Here is a 17892-nt window from a genome sequence, read left to right as displayed (position 1 = left end):
CTTCTCTAAAGTGTTTTCCTCTTTCTTTTATTTTTTAATTGAATTTTGGTGGACATGACGCAGATCTGCCAAAACAGTTGGGTACTGAGGACATGTCAAGACTGCTCTGCATGTATGAATCATTGTATATGATCTAGACGCAGGCTTTATGTAGTATCTGCAGTGATGTCTTATCTTGCATCTCAGGATCTGTCATGTGCAGACCTTTCACAGCCTACAAATTTGTTGCAAAACACACCCAGATTGGTGTACAAACTGCAGGTTGTGCCCTGGCTGGTGGAAAAAGGCTGGAGCCCTTGGCAATGAGCTGGAAAGGGGCACTGCCCTTCTGCCTACCAAAGGGCGGCAGTCCTGCAGCACCGGCTGGCCAGGGTGGCCAATCACCCAGAGACTCTGCAGGACCCAATGAGAAGCAAGAACACCCCAGATACAAAATAATTTTTGCTGTAGTTTTGTTTTCTCTTTGGCTAGAGATCTCATTTCTTTTGTAATATATCGTATATATTGTTTTTGCAACTATAATCACTACTTCCTTCTACAGTGAGAGGCATTTCCCTTTGTTTTAGAGCTGTAAAAACATAAAGTGATTTGGTGAGATACCAGATGTATCTGATGTAGAGAACAGTCCTAAAACAGACCTAATTCTGTCACTTAGCAAATGATGTTATCTTCACCATCTATTATTTTGCTGAATTTGTTAAAGTAGTTTTTGTTCTCGCTATTTCCTTCCTTTTTCTTTCTAGACCATATGCTCTTTGGATTTTGTTTGCGTTTTTGTTTAATGTATACTAATTTTTTTTCATCTGATTTAACATGACAGTCTCACACCACAGCCAACATTAGAGAGGCATCAGGGAGATAAAAAAAGGGCTGTGCACTTTACCCTTGTGCCCAGTGGGTGGGCAGCAGATATTTTCTCTTTGCTTTATGGGGATTTCTAGAAGGTATCCTACTTGATTAATATTCTTCCATATCATCCCTTACTGCCTAGTAAGGATGTGTTAAAGGAGCAACTTCACATTTTGTCCTTTTTTTTTTTTAACTTCCCTTTCTAGTCTTTTAAAGTCTGCTTCCAATAGCTGCCTGATTCCAAGACTAAATAGCTAACAATTTTCCTCTGTTCTGCAGAATGCCAGTGGGGTGGAGTGCTAAGTGCAAAAAGGACAAACCCTAAATTTCTACAACTATTTGTCAGGTTTTAAGAGCTGCTGGTAGGACAGTTTTGTGTACCTTTTGTCCAGAAGCCTGAGGGGGCCCTTTGTTGCTGGGGGGCAAGGTTCATCAAGCAAAGATGTATTGGTAGAGCCCATTAATCTTCTGCTTAAGGCATGGAGGAAATAGTTATTGCATTCTGTCATCAGACAACTTTATCATATTTTTATTGGAAGCTCATGATTGCATAGGACAAGTTCCCAGTGTTATTTATTATTTGCATTATACTGTAACAGGACTGACCATTCAACACACACAAAATGTGTAAAACAAACTACAGAATCTGAATGACTGCCTCAGGGCAACCCAAAGGCACACCAAGTTAAAAACAGAAGTGTCATTGTTTTCACAGCAACAAACCCAAAGAGGTATGAAATATGACACTTGGTCTGAAGATAAAACAGGAGTTTTTCTGATAATAACCAATTGTACAAAACCTCTTGAAACATGGAACTGGCAGCGAAAACTGAAGCAGTGGTAAGGAGATATGCTTTGGAAAACCTGAAAAGAAAAAGAAAAGTTGTCCAAGAGGTAAGTACAAAATACTTTTTACTTGGACATAAGCCAATAGTTCTTTTCTTCTTGCAATAGCGAGCCATGCCCTCCATTCCATGGATTAGCATTCCTTTTAGTAGACTTAGGAGCTCCAAGTCCATGTAGTGAAGCCTGAATGCAAAACAGTACTTGTTCACTGGACTTTTTTTCCTCATTTCTCTACCACTGGCTTCCTTTTTGTTCTCAAAAGTTTACTGGTTTTTTCTATTTCACTGTCAGATATACACAGAATACTTTTCCTAAGTTTTTATCTCTTGTTATTCACTGTCTCCCTTTCCTTTATTTATTTTCTGTTTTTCAAAATTGCTGTTTATCAAATCAACCATCTAGCAGCAAAAGTCTTTGGAAATAAATCATTATTCCCACAAAAGTTGTACTGAAAGGTATCTAGATCAATTCTGAAAGTTATAACTGTAACAAGAAACAACACTGAAAAAAACAGAAAATTGAATGCCCCGAAGTTAGGAAATTAGTAAATACTGAGTGGGGAAGATATAGAACAATAGTATAAACAAAAATAACAACATTATGCATTGTGTGTTTATGTTTATATGATATCTTAAATAAGACATCATATATACAATATATACCAATGTGTATAGGATAAAATATATAGCAATGTATATAGGATAAAATATATAGCATATGTAATTCTATACAATTGTATATATGAGAATGTAAATTAAATATGTAAAATAACATATGTGAAATAATATATTTTTTCCTGCTGAAATTAAGTAGGAAAATTTTATGTCCAGGAAAATAATGCACTTCTATCTAACTGTTCAGGATCCTAATTTTTCTTCTAGCTTGGGAACCATTTCATAGGTGTCATTGCACAGAGTTAGTCATGCTGTTCTGATTCACTATGCCAACCTGCACAGCTTCAGCTGCCAGAGTAAGTTACAGTAACAGTAGTAATTACTATATAGTAATTTTGACATATATACTAATTTTGAAAAACAATGCTGAAGAACAATAGAAAATGTGTTTTCAGTAGAGTAACTTTCAGATATCACAGAATCATGGAATAGCCTGTGTTGGAAGGGATGTTAAAGATTGTCTAGTTCCAAATGCCCTGACATGAGCAGGGACAGCTTCCACTAGACCAGGTTGCTCAGAGTGCCATCCGACCTGGCCTTGAATGCTGCCAGGGATGGGGTATCCCACTTCTCTTGGCAACCTGTTCCAGTGCTTCACCGCCCTCACACCAAAGTTCTTCCTAATATAATACAAAGTAGAAATTCTTCTACTCTAAACCTACCCTCCTTCAGTTTGAAGCCATTCCCCCTTGTCCTGTCACTATATGCCCTTGTAAATAGTTCCTCTCCAGCTCTCTTGTGGACTCTCTTCAGGAACTGGAAGACCACAATTAGGTCACCCCTAAGCCGTCTCTATTCTAGACTGAACTATTCAAATTCTCTCAGCTTTTCCCCATAGGAGAGGTAGTCCCTCCTTCTTGGTGGCATCCTCTGGACTCACTCCAACAAGTCAATGTCCTTCCTGTGCTGGGGACGCTGGAGGTGGATGCAGCACTGCAGGTGGGGTAGAAGGGCAGAATCCACTCCCTTGAGATCTGCTGACCACACTGCTTTTGATGCAGCCCAGAATACGATTGGCTTTCTGGGCTGCAAATACACGTTGCCAGCTCAAGTCCAGCCTTTCATCCACCAGCATCCCAAGTCCTTCTCAGCAGATCTGCTCTAGATCTGTTCATCCCCCAGCCTGTATTGATACAAGGGGTTGCCCAGACCCAGGCACAGCACCTTGCACTTGATCTTTTTAAACTTGAGGTTCCCATGGGCCCACTTCTTGAGCTTGTCCAGGTCCTCTGGATGGTATTCAGGTGTGTCAACTTCAGGTGTGTCAACTGCACCACACAGCTTGGTGTCACCAGCAAATTTGCTGAGGTTGCACTTGATGCCTTTGTTTATATCATTAATTAAGATATTAAATAATACTGGTCCCAGTACAGACTCCTGAGAAACACCATTTGTCACTGATGTCGACTGGGACTCTAAGCCATTGACCACTACTCTCTGGATGTGACTGTCCAACCCTAGAAGACTGCCCCCAGGGACAAGAGACTGGAACAGAGCTGACAGATCTTTAGGGAAGTCTTTCATAGAGCACAAGAGCTAGCAATCCTCAGGAGCAAGAAATTGGGTAAGGAAGGCAAGAGATAGCATGGCTGAGTACGGAATTGCTGGTCAAACTAAAGGGAAAGAAGAGATGCACAGACAGTGGAAACAAGGACAGGTGACCTGGGAAATTCACAGAGATGAAATTCAGTTGTGTAGGGATGGGTTGAGGAAGGCAAAAGCAAAGCTAAGAAATGAAGCTGTCAAGGGATGCAAAGAATAACAAGAAGGGCTTCTACAGGCATGTTAACCAGAAGAGAAAGGTCAGAAGAGGTGTATACCCCTTCGATAAACGGCACTGGAAAACTGGTTGAGGAGAAGGCTGAGATACTCAACACCTTTTTTGCCTCAGTCTTCAATGGCAACCTCTCTTCCCACACTTCTTGAGTGGATAGACAGCAGGTGGGGGACTGGGGGAGCAAAGTTTCTCCCACTGTAAGTAAAAATCAGGTTTGTGAGCACCTGAGGAACCTGAATGTACGTAAGCCAATGGGACCAAATGGGATGCATCCCAGAGTCCTGAGGCAATTGGCTTATGCAGTTGCCTAGCCACTCTCCATGACATTTTGAAAACTCACAGAATCACAAAATCCCAGAATATGCTGAGTTGGAAGGGACCCACAAGGATCATCAAGTCCAACTCTTAGCCCTGCACAGGAACATCCCCAAGAGTCACACTGTGTCCCTGAGAGTATCATCCAAATGCTTCTTGAACTCTTATCAGGCTTGGTGCTGTGGTCACATCCCTGGGGAGCCTGTTCCAGTGCCCAACCACTCTCTGGGTGAAGAACCTCTTTCTAATATCCTAAACCTCCCCTGACACAACTTCAGGCCATTCCCTTGGGTCCTGGTCACCACAGAGAAGAGATCAGCACCTCCCCCTCCTCTTTCCCTCACAAGGAAGTTGTGACTGCAATGAGGTCTCCCCTCAGTCTCCTCTTCTCCAGGCTGAACACACCAAGTGACCTCAGCCACTCTTCATACGGCTTCCCCTCAAGGCCCTTCACCATCTTCATTGCCCTCCTTTGGACACTCTCTAAGAGCTTAATATCTTTCTTATATTGTGATGCCCAAAACTGCACACAATATTCAAGGTGAGGCTGCCCCAGTGCAGAGCAGAGCGGGACAATCCCCTACCTTGACTGGCTGGCAATGCTTTGCCTGATGCCCCCCAGGACACGGTTGGCCCTCCTGTCTGCCAGGGCACTGCTGACTCATATTCAACTTGCCATCAACCAGGACCGCCAGGTCCCTTTCCACAGCACTGCTTTTCAGCACCTCATTCCCCAGTCTATACAGATGTCCAGAGTTGCTCCATCCCAGGTGCAGAATCGAGCACTTCCCCTTGTTGAACTTCTTATGGTTGGTGATTGCCAGTCCTCTAATTTGTTGAGGTCTCTCTACAGGGCCTCCCTGCCTTCCAGGGAGTCAACAGCTCCTCTGAGTGTTTTGTCATCTGCAAACTTGCTCAGTATCCCTTCCAGTCCTGTGTCCAATTCATTTATGAAGATGTTGAAGAGCACAGGGCCAAAGATGGAGCCCTGTGGAACCCAACTAGTTACAGGTCACCAGTCTGATGTCACCTTGTTCACTATTACCCTCTGTGCTCAACTCACAAGCCAACTGCTCATGATGTGTTTATCCAGCTGTGTGCTGGAGAGTTTGTCCAGAAGGATCCTGTGAGAGACAGTACTGAAAGCTTTACTGAAATCCAAAAAATTACATCAACTGGCTTCCCTTGATCAACTAGGTATGTTACGTAAAAGGAAATCAGGTTGGATAAGCAGGACTTTCCTGTTATGAAGTTGTGCTGGCTGTGACCAATGACTGTGTTGTCTTTCAGATGTTTTTCAATACTTCCCGGAATAATCTTCTCCATAATTTTACCAGGCACTGAAGTGAGACTGTCAGGCCTGTAGTTTCCAGGGTCCTCCTTCTTGCTCTTCTTGAAAATTGCACAACATTCACCAGCTTCCGGTCACCTGGGACCTCTCTGGATTCCTAAGACCGCTCAAAAATCATTTTAAGAGGTTTTGTGATGACATCAGCCAGCTCTTTGAGGATTCTGAGATGGAACCCATCAGGCCCCATAAATTTGTAGAGGTCCAGCTGGAATAGCAGATCCTGCACAATTTCAGGTTCAGCTGGGAGTTGATCATTCTTGCAGTCATGGTCCTTCAGCTCAGGGCCCTGAGACCTCCTTTGTCCATCATCCGTATTGAAGTAATAGCATTTGGGTGAAGTCCTGGGTGACTAGAAATAGGGAAACATTGTATCCATCTTTAAAAGCATAGAAAGGAGGATCCTGGGAACATCCAATCTGTCAGCCTACCCTCTGCACCTGGGGAAATACTCCCAGGAGTTACACAAAGGCACTTGGGGGACAGGGAAGTGATTTGAGACAGCCCAGCACAGTTTCATCAAAGGCAAGTCTTGCCTGACCAACCTAGTGACCTTCTATGGTAGAGTGATTACATCAGTGGACAAGGGAAGGGCTGCAGACGTCACTTACCTGAACTTCTGTAAAGCATTTGTCACGGTCCTCCACAACATCCTTCTCACTAAGTTGGAGAGAGATGGATTTGATGAGCGGACTGTTAGATGGATAAGAAAGTGGTTGGATGGTCACATCCAGAGGGTAGTGGTCAACGGCTCTTTCAAGAGAGAGAGATATCGATGGCTCATATCAAGAGATGTGCTTTTTATCTGCTGGTTAAATGTATGGATTACAACAGACTCAATCACGTAGAATAACATACATATATATAAAAATGTATAGTTTCAAATAGAATTTGAAAGGAGGAATATTGTCTATTCTCATTCCACATTAGTAATATTAATGTATAAGATGGTATTTCAAGGGGATACTAATGCCTGAAGAACATAGAATTTTCTGGAAAAAACATCTCCCAGGCACTGTCACGAACCAAGACACCGAGGGAGCTAGCATAGTTGGCACTGCTGCTGAACAGCCAGGTATCCCCTCTGAATGCCCATGCACTGTGACTTGAAGAAGATCAAGCAAAGGCAACTAGCAGCACAGGTAGAAAATGTTGTGATATGACTTTCATTGCCAGACCTGTACTTTGCTATACAGGGTAAGATTGGATTAAGTCAATGAAATTGGTTTATCAATTATTTAGCACATGATTACAATAATATTTGGATTCCTCCAGTTCAGCTTTCCATCATTACTGGTTTAATCACTTCTGACATTTTACTCAATATATATTTGTCATGGTTTAGAAATGGTATTCCCCAGTTTAGTGTTCCCACTCCAAACCACATGCCACTCACTCACCCCTTCCCTCCCCCTTCAGCAGAATAGAGAGAAGAATTAGAGACACGAAAGGTAAAGATCACAGGTTGAGACAGGAACAATTTACTGGAAGCAGCAAATGAAATAAGAAAATGAATGGTAACAGCAACAATATTAATAACAAGTGTACCGGAGAAGAATAATTCAAATGCAATTGCTTACCACACAGAGACCTCCTGACAATACCCCACTACTGCCATACTACCTGACCTGGAAGGGACCCCTTCCCCTCGTCCTCAGAAAATGAGGTGAGATGGTATACAATAACCCCTAGGTCCTAGCCATACCCCCTGTTTACTGCAAAAATTAACCCTGTCCTGGCCAGAACCAGGACAATATTGAATTCTTATGTTCTGCTAATAGCAAGTGCCCATGTGACATTAAAGGAAGCTTGCTCTGACTCGGGATTTTTTGTATACTTTTGAGCTTTTCTATCATGGTAATCCGGAGACCATTTTAGACTTCTAGATACAAGTTTCTTTCAAAAAGAGAGAACTAAAAGTTCAATAAATTAACTTGTCTTCTAATTTTTTCTTGCAGAGCAGCTGCTCCACTATGTGACTGTTTCAGTCATCCATTCTCTGAGCTTTCTCTAACTCCTCTACATACTTCCTGCAATGGAGAAAACAAAGCTGGACATAGTACCCACAAAACACAGACTCAATGACATTTAAACTCAAGCAGATGCCTCTGATCTGTTTTCAGCACCCTTTTGGTGATTTGCCAACATCCTGTTACATTTTCATCTGCTAATGCATACTTGGCTGACAATTTCAAAGAGGTATCAATGATGACTCCTAGGACTGCCTCCTGAGCTGCAAGTTTGAGTTAAGCATTATAAAAGCATCTAGTTGTGTCATAGAGTATTTCTTATTCTGAGTAGAATCATGGTTTTGGTGCTGAATTTTCCTGTGCTTCCTCAGTCAAAAATAATAAACCCCCATGAAGACTGTTTAATGCAAGAAATACCTCTTCTGTTGTAGTGATGCCTAAAGAAAATTCAGGGAGAAAAAAACTCTGAGGCAAATTAGTTTCAAAGGTGAGATAAGGAAAGGGTTTTAATTTGTGCCTAGGCGTAAGATTACAAGACGCGCGCGCCCGTCCCTCTGTACATGTTACAATTTATAATACTGCTTGTCCAATTCGAGGTTTTATCCTCCCTCTGGCTTTTGCCCTGAACCACCCTCAGTCACACCCATTGGGAACTGGGGCTGGGGTCCCTGAGACCCTCTCTTCATCAATTTGCATCTTCGTCGGGGTACAGGGGGCACACAGTTACCCAGAGTTTGACTGTACTCTGCAGTTTAGGCCAAAGTACAAGCATTCTCCAAACAGAACAGGCCTATCTTAGAGTGATACGAAACATGTCTACTGGAATTAAGGGGGTAGAATTGATATGGGGAGCATGGAATGGGGTAATAGGTTTGGAGAGTTTCTGTGCTAATGGTAAGGGAATGAAATGCTGCTGCTTCTAAATCTACTTCTACTGTATAACTACTTATAAAACTTATAAAAATTAGAAAAATCAAAAAAACAGATGGACCTTAAGGCATCAGTAGTCTTCATCTTTGCCCTACACTTCGTGGAAAGCCATTTATCTGAGTTCAGTGGTACTGTTTTGCAGAAGGAAAAAAGATAAAATGACAGCAGAAAAGTTCTTTACTAGAATATCAGTTTTCTTCATATAATAACTAATGTTCTGGTTATTACCTCTCCTACAGGGAAGATTTACCTTCTTTTTATTTACCACAAATCTTTGATGCTCCTCCAGAGGTCAGACGACATCCATCTAATATGTGTTAACTATTTAAAAGAGCCTGGAAAAACCATGTTGGATTCACTTGACTTGATGAGGCAGTTGAGATGAAGTAAAAATATTATAGTAACATTTTAATATTATTGTTCAAGAGTCTCAGAGGAGTGAAGTTTTTCCGAAGCAAATGCTGGCATTATTCTATATAATCCATATTATAAACTGAATAAAAATCAGATAAGGAGACTTCATCTCTGACAGTAAGAAAATTCTCAACTCACTAAAGATTCTGCAATGCTGCTTGAACTTTCTCAAGATGATAGTCCTATAGGAAATTTAGCAATTAACTGAAATGTATATATAGTTGATAGCATTTAGAAAACACCAAAAGAAACATCCCATTTTCCCCCCAAAATAGTGCTTTTCACAACTGTAGGCAAGGACAAACACTGTCACAACAGTGACAAATAAAGTCACAGAAACACTAGGCTGACTCAGAAAGAGAAGCAGTCTGACAGCCAGCCGATCTTAGGTTCATTGTTTGAAAAATGTTAAAGGGCAAAATCCAGCATCACATTCAGTGCATGTGGAGGTAGAAAGGGACATGGAATGAAGCAGTGGGAGTATAGGAATATGAGATTAAGAGTAGAGAAGTATAGGAGTAGGAGTATAGAATAAAATGTCCTTGTTCTAAGATGGTATTTATTTGATGGTACCTAAGAATTGCCTATACAGATATTTTTGATCAACATGTAATTTTTTTTCCCCTGGAATTCACTGCCAGTAATGTCTCAATCTGGAAGTAGATAGTTCTTTTCTCACACATTTTTCCACTGTTCTCCTCAACATATTTTATTCCATTTTCTCCTGCTTTCAGCTCCAACACCCAATTTCAATTTTTTCTAGAGAAGTCATAAATAAATCCTTATACTGGCAGAGAAGACTATCAAACAGGAAACCAATTCAGTGCAATCCCAAGCACAACTACAGGCTGAGCAGAGAATGGATCGAGACTAGCCCTGAGGAGAAGTATTTGGAGGTGCTGGTGGATGCGAAGCTGGACATGACATGGTAATGTGCACTTGCAACCTGGAGCAAGCAACCATGTCCATGGCTTCCAACTCAAACTGTTCTATGATTCTGTAATTATAGGGATGGTGTTTCTGTGTGTTCTCCAGCATGTGTTAACTACTGAATATACATTCACTGCATGAAAAATATTTTAGTATTTTTTTTTTTTACATATGTAAAATACGTACACATTTTATTCTATGTGACTTTATTAATAGATAACTTTGTTTACATTATTGAGCACCAACTGATATTCTGCAAATTCAGATGTCCAACCCACAAGGTTAGAGATGCAAACCATGCTGACACCGTCTGATGCAGTTTGAAGGTATAATGGCATGGTGATGCTGGAATTTTTAGCCATTATTTTAATTATTTAGTTGTTGCATATAGTGCCTGCTCATTTTACATTACCACCTGAAAAGTCTAATTAAGGCCCAAGTTCTGCTGTGGCATATGGCCTAACATGGCACATGCTGTATCTGGTGTGTTGACTTTGGCTGGCTACCAGACACGCATCCAACCCAGTTGCTCTTTCACCACTCTTCCAAGGGACAAACAAAAAGAAAACAAGATAGAAATGCCCATAGGCTGAGATAAAGACAGAGCGACAGCTTGCTAATTACTATCATAAGCAAAACAGACTTGACTTGAGGAAGATTAATTTTCTGCCAGTTAAAAAGAGTTTGATGATGAGAATCAAAGACACTTACCTACCCGCTCCCTTTTCTTCCCACCTCAACTTCACTCCTTCATTCCCAACTCCCTTATCTCCTTCCACCCCAAGTTGCACAGGCACTGCCAGTGCCTGTATGATTATTGGGAGAGTGTAAGACACGTATGATTCTCAATCTTGAAAACTAAACAAAAATTCAAAAATATTTTTTTTTTTGGCCATTGTCCTGGTTCCAGCCAAGACAGGGTTAATTTTTTGCAGTAGCCAGAAGGGGGCATGGCTAGGACACACAGGTTCTTTTTACCACCTCCTGCCATTGACAGAGTGAGAAGAATGGACTCTCTTCCAGCGAGAAGGGGTCCCATCTGGTAGAGAAAATATGGCAGGAAGACCCATGCAGTGTTGTTTATTGTCACAAGGTCTGTGGTGAGCATTTTTTGATGTGAACCACTCTCCCTTTTGTACACTTTTTTTAATTAATATTATTGCTGTTACTGCTCATTTTCTTATCTCATTGCTTTTTCCAGTAAATTGTTCTTATCTCAACCTGTGATCTTTGTCTTTTGTGTGTCCAGTTAGAGGTAGGGGAGAAGTGGTGTGTGGTTTGGTTTTTTTAGTGGGAGGACTAAAATACAGAACACCATCCCTAAGCCACAACTGCCATATATCTTAAAAAAAATCCTTAAACATGTAAGTTATTATCTGGATATCAGAGGCAAATGGATATCCGCTGGAACAGAGCAATTAGTAATGAAAGTGTAATTATTTCTGAAAGGAAAATGCTAATTAAGAAAGTAGCTACTGCCCACTGTATTTTTATCCAGGTCTGTTATAGGTTATAAATCCAACAGGGGAATTTTTCTTCCCCTGCTCCACTGTAGGAAAACGGAGTGAGTGGGGGGAAGGGAATCAATTAGCCTTACAAAAGAATCTAGCTGGCCAGACCACATTCCTAACAGATGGACCAATCAGAGGCTGGGGGGAGAGGGGAGCAGTTTTGGGAGGGGGTGGCTGGCTCTTCTCTGAGGGGAGAGATCAGACTGCAGAGTTCTCTCTCTGGGATGGAGACAGGGTCTGTGTCCAGGCATTTTTTGGAAAAAAGGCCTGGAAGCTGGTCTTTCTGACCTTTCATCCTGGTGAGGCCTGACCACTGGCCTCAGTCGGCTCGTACACTGCCTCATGACTCCAGCTGGGACCTACTGAGTTTTCCATCGGAGAGTTGTGTGCTCGCTGGGAGAGGAGGAGCCTTGAAACACTGTCATATGAGAACAACAGTGAGTCCCGTAGGGGTGGACTGTTCTTTCCTTCTGCCCTTCTCCCTTTGAGGGAAGGGTCTCCATTTTCTTTTCGGCTTCTCCCGCGATCCAAGACCAACCCCCAGACCCCCTTCCCACACAGTGACCGCCAGGGCCCAACAGCGCCCCCTGCAGGTCAACACAGAGCACTGCAGGCTCTGCACCTCCAGTGATCCAACAGCGCCCCCTGCCGACTGTGATCAGAACTGTGCTAAAGACAGAGAAGTATTCAGACTTTTTCTTTTGTTTGAAGGGGACTTTTGGGTACAGGACTATTGTCTAGTTATTTTTTTGTGTTCTGTTACTGTTCTTGCCAACATACATGTATGTTTTAATAAAGGGTTGTTATTTCTTCTGGTGTTTTGGTTTTTTTCCACACTTCCTCGATTAAAGCCCCCTTAATTTTGAATTTACAATTGCTGAGAGAGGAGTTTGGTTTGTCTCATAACTCATCCTCTTTAGCAAACATTCCAGTCTCTTCAAACTGAGACAAGGTCAGAAGAGCAAAGCAAACCTAGAAATACAATTTACAAAACATATATAAAGTAAACAGCAGTAACAGCCTGATTTTTTATGAAAAAAGTTTTTTGACAATGAGGTGCATACTATTGCCATTACAGTTAAGAGCTTATTCTGCTGATGACTCAGCACATATTCCAAAGAGTATAATATGAGAACATCCTGCACTGAGTACTAAACAGAAGCTAGATCTTTCTCAAGTGATGGTGTCATTTAGAAAAGGAAAAAAAAAAGAAAATAAAAAAGAGAGAGAAAGCGAAGCTAGAGCTGTGAAGACGGATGTAGAGGTGTGCAATGATGCGATCCTGAGAAGAGTGGGGATGAGCAGTAAGGCAGGAATGAATCAAAGCACCTGAAAAGTGCTTTGAATGAAATGGCTCTTGTCCTGAAGGCCTCTTTTGCTGTCCCAACATGACATCATTGTGAATATTACAGTGATGCTCCTTGATCCAAGATCAATTGTTCCCTGAGATCTTTCAAAAACTCCTGAGGAAACACAAGAGAAGGCATGCCATATTTGCTTAACAGTCTTCCATCATATTTCAGTCTTTCTTTACTGTTAGATTTCCTTTGTAACTTTAGGTTTTACTAATCAAGGTAATTGACAGATCATCACTTAATTTTTTTGTCTGGTAATAAGAGATATTCCTTTTTTGACTCAAATTGATAAAAGTTATTATTCATGTTGATGCTGCTACTGTGATTTACTACAAAACAAAAAAATGCCTTCCTGTACTACGAAAAAGGGAATGCAAGCACTAATTAAATCAATGTGCTTAACTGTGTTCATGCATTTTCTTGAACAGGAAAAAGCTGCTGAATTGGGGATTTAGACAATATTTGGCTAATAGTGGACAGCTAATTCTATTGATCCAAGTAAATAATCTAGGTTCAAAGAAAACAAATACAAATTAAAAGTTCTGATAAAATACCTTAGAAATGGATTCAAAAGAATGTACTAGACAGGGACCTGCAGCAGAGAGTCCTGATGAAGTCCTATGTTCCCTATGTGGTGAATAAATAGCCCATGAACAAACACATTTAGGCTGGAGCAGCAAAAGAAGCCCCTCAACCATTCAAGCAGCCAGATACTGGAATCTGTTTCCAGCAGCAGGAGCAAAAATAATTTGTTAGGAATTGGAGCTCCATGTGTTTATGAAAGGGGTTACACTGATCCCCAACAGCAATAGGAGACTACACTGTGATGCAGTGAGTCATGATCCTGTGAAATAACCCCAATCTACATGGTGTGACAAATGCACTCCTCCTGTTTAAGCTAACCAAACTTTGATTTGGGCAGATTCTCAGCAGGTAGGTCTAAACAGATTAAATCCTATTGTGTAATGTTATCAGTGAAAATTCAGCACCAAACACCCCCCAAAAATGGTTTGGCTGGAGACTGGGCTGATAAGCAGCCAAAACTGCATGAACGTAGCAGAAAATCTGACTGTGAATCAGCCACTTTACACTACAAATATATGCAACCATCAGGGCCTGTTGAGCTCTCCCTTCACAGCAGCTGGCTGTGCAGTGGCCATCCCCACTTGGGCAAGGATACCTCTGAAGGTTACCCCTCAAAGCTGGGAGACCCCTTACCTGACACCCGAGGCAGTGGGTTGGCAAGTGACATTTTTTGCGTGCATATAACATTTACGATATGTACAGCAGGTTTATGAAACAATCTTTCTTTCTATGTAGTAAATAGTATTGACTGCCAATCCATCTGTAATTATCCGATATTTTATAATTTACTGACCATGGTTCTTTATATTTAGAATTATTCTAAGGAAAAAAAGGCATTTTCAGATTGAGCGTGACTGTCTGCTTTTTCAACTCTCCCACTGGCATTTCTACATGTAGACTCTTTTTTTTTTTTTTTCTACAATATATCTGCCTTTAAGATCAGCAGTCAGGTATTGCAATTCTCCAATATCTAGACATGAGATAAACTGTTAGAAAGACAAGGCCTTTTCCACTTGCTTTTGGCTTTGCAGCTTGTACTTACTTAGCAAAACATCTAAAAAGATAATTTCACTTCTATTCATGTACGTAAATCTGTTTGTGTTAAGTGGAGTCTACAGCCAAGTGCTTTGCAATTACCACACTGTAGCTGTGTTCTTATTTTTATGAAGATACTCAAAAAAATTGAGTGAGATTAAGAATAGCAGCCTGTTGATGTATTACAGGCAGTAAAATACAATTTTAAAAAATATTTAATTCATCAAACATATTTACATTTAATATTTAGAACCAACTTTGTACTGCTATTTATTGTTTATTGCTACCTTAGGAGTTAGATAGTCAGGATTGCTAGACAAATATTGATTAGACTTTGCTCTTAGTGGAAGAAAAAAAACACATTGACTGTATTAGTGTAGTTTATCAATTAAAGGCTGCATTTTTTTGGCTAGACAACATGTTATGAACTTTTTTTAAAATCTGAAATATTAAACTGTTCATGCTAGTACAGGTAACAGTCTATAAGAAAAACTATGTTTTTATAGCAAAGGTAAACCTTGATTTCAAATGTCTCTATGAATCGCTCTGAGGATTTAATTCAGCACACTTCAATGCCTTTGTAATTCTGCTGAATTTTAACTCTAAATATCACAATGACTAATCAAAGCTCATAAAAATTCATCTGGTGGCATGTGGCCACAAAATCTATGTGTAAATGTAAACTAATCTTTACTGTAATTCTTCAATAACAGACTCAGATTGTTTCTAGAAGTGTTCCTATAAAATAGTAATCATGGGGAATATTACACAGAACATGTCTGTTGGGTATGCTCCTGCAAAGGAGAAAGCTTGTTAGAGGTTGTGAGGATGATAGGTGCTAAAAGGTAACCCAAAAGCCAGAAGCAAAACAGATCCCAAATGTTGACTGAGGAAACAACATCCTGAATCAAAATAGTTATATTTGCTTAGTAACAAGGGAGCTATTAACTAATGGTGACCTTTTACTAATAGTGATGCATGTAAATCTGCTAAATCTGTAGTTTTTAGCTTGTAGCTAAATTTAGCTTGTAGTATTTAGTGTAACATGGCTGATGTTTTCTCTGAACTGAGTTCTGATGTTGAGGGGGTCTACATGAGTGAAGAGAAGGCTTTGCCATGGCAAAGAGAAGGAAACATACCTGCTGAAAGAACTCCTATTGTTGAAATACCTATGTTAACACATAGGGCATTGCATATGTATTTCTCTTACAACTACTATCAATTAGGACTGGAATCTCAATGTTCTAGACACTAAACAGAGAAAAAAGGAAATGCTCTTCTAAACAGTTCAATGCTGTCTATCCACATGTATTACAAATCAGATCTGGTACTAAAGCATGAAAATATGCAACATGAACAAAGCAGTCAAATGGGATAATGAAGACAAAAAGGGAATGTAAAAGAGATTAAGTAAACAGTAGTAAATAGGGTCTACATTTTATAACATAGAATTCCAGTAACAAACAGTACTCTCAGCTCACTGCCAGAACTAGCTGTTCTCACTATGGTCAGCTGTTTCTAGTATTATATATGATGAAGCCTCAACTTAGGACTTAATAAATCTTTTGCTATAACCTCCTTTCATGAAGTTATATGGAGTGATAAGGTCTCCCCCAAGCCTCTTTTTCTCCAGGCTAAACAATCCCAGATACCTCAGCTGCTCCTCATATGACTTGCCCTTCTCCAGCTTCATTGGCCTTCTCTGGACAACGTAGGGGAGAGAAAAATTGTGAATGATCTGAGGTTAAAAACAAATGAATCTCGGAGCACTATATCTCTAATGAGATCAAAAACTGAGACCAAAAATCAACCATTTTGGTTTAGTTGGTTCATTTTATCATGAACTACCACAAATGCCTAAAGGAGCAACATGAGCACTTTGAAAAGAGTGCAAGAAGATGCTGTATTGGAGCCTTGTGGAAGATATTAATCTTGAGCATTTGGTGAACCTGAACGGGCCATGTCCACTCTATTGGAAGTTGCACTTGAGAAGCATTTATGTTACTAATATAATCTGTAAATTATAATATATAATATATAAATTATAATATATCATTTACAGATTATACTAATATAATCTGTAAATTATAATATATACAGGGAAACTGTATGTGGCTCAAGGGGTGAAATGCATCCATCCTGGCTGGGAGACACTGCAACTAACATGGGCAGGTGTTACACGGGTGGCGTGGCCTTCAGGCTGTGCTGTACCACGCTGCGCTGCACACCTCCCTCAGCCCCAGGACAGGCCCAGCCCACCCTGGTGCTGGAAGAGCCTGTGGGCAGCTTCTGCTCAGCACTGCCATGACACCTTCTCTGTGGCCTTGCCCTTAAACAGAATTGTTTTCTTGTAAGGAAGTTACATGTGACCTCAAATGACTGAAAGGGTGAGTTTTTCCCCCAAGATAGGATCTGCTCTGTGCACTGAGACAAGGAAAAATCCATTGGTGCTCTGACCAATGCAGCATGAACATGGGATGCCAGCACCTGGAATGTAAGATGTAAGATGTATATTCCTCGTCTTAATCCGTCTTTTTGAAACAGCTATCTTATTAAGCCATTTGTTGCTGGGCCTTTTTTATTGAAACAAAGACCCTTGCACCAGCTCACTATTACTCACCTCACCCCTCAGTGAAGAACAGACAGTATTTGGTGTTATGAGGCCAAAAAATAGGGGTTTGCTGAACTACATTTTGGAAATCAGAATGGTAAAAAATATTTCATTAGAAGAATTTTGAACTCCACAGAGAAACTTATGCCTAAGTACCAATATATATATGACATACTAGAGAATATTACCTTTTTTCTTTTTTGATACAACACTACCACCTTAAGGTGACCCGTGAAGAGTCTAGGAGAGACTCTTTATGAGAATGGGTATAACAATGAGATAACCAGCACATTAGTATTTTGCAGCTGTTAAAATAATGAAAACACAGAACTACATATAAAGCTCAGTCTATGTGTAAAGACAGGATTTTTTTTCCTGGAAAAAAATAAGACTTATTTAATGAAGAACATAAACAGACAAAAGTGCTTTGATCATGATGATCTTGAACTCAGAAATTATATTATAAACAAATCTGGCCATTGTGAGATTAAACAGTTAGATTCAGTGAAAAGTATTTGTAATGTGAATGAGTATAGGGACCAGACTATAAAATTCTTAAAAGTACTCTTTGTTACTTGCCATGATAATAGCGTAAAAGAACTCAAAAGTAGATTTGCAAATATTAATTATTAGAAATTGCAGCATGTGGGAGATCCCAAATCACTTGTCCGAAAAAATAATAACTTATTAAAAGCTACTTGGAAAAGTAAATTATATTCATCTCTTGTATGAATGCACCAAT

General features: G+C 40.3%; 1 long non-coding RNA gene across 1 annotated transcript; it reads left to right on the top strand.

Annotated features, from left to right (window-relative positions):
• Window positions 1–1571: 1571 nt before the first annotated feature.
• On the top strand, window positions 1572–11302 carry LOC113943528. The gene is made up of 3 exons (XR_003526362.1): window positions 1572–1743; window positions 2577–2665; window positions 7229–11302. It is a non-coding gene; the product is annotated as an uncharacterized LOC113943528 (long non-coding RNA).
• Window positions 11303–17892: the final 6590 nt, after the last annotated feature.

This window comes from Corapipo altera, unplaced genomic scaffold, assembly GCF_003945725.1.
Source record: "Corapipo altera isolate COAL_440 unplaced genomic scaffold, ASM394572v1 61411, whole genome shotgun sequence".
Classification (NCBI taxonomy): domain Eukaryota; kingdom Metazoa; phylum Chordata; class Aves; order Passeriformes; family Pipridae; genus Corapipo; species Corapipo altera.
This window is presented reverse-complemented; position numbering and strand designations above follow the sequence as displayed.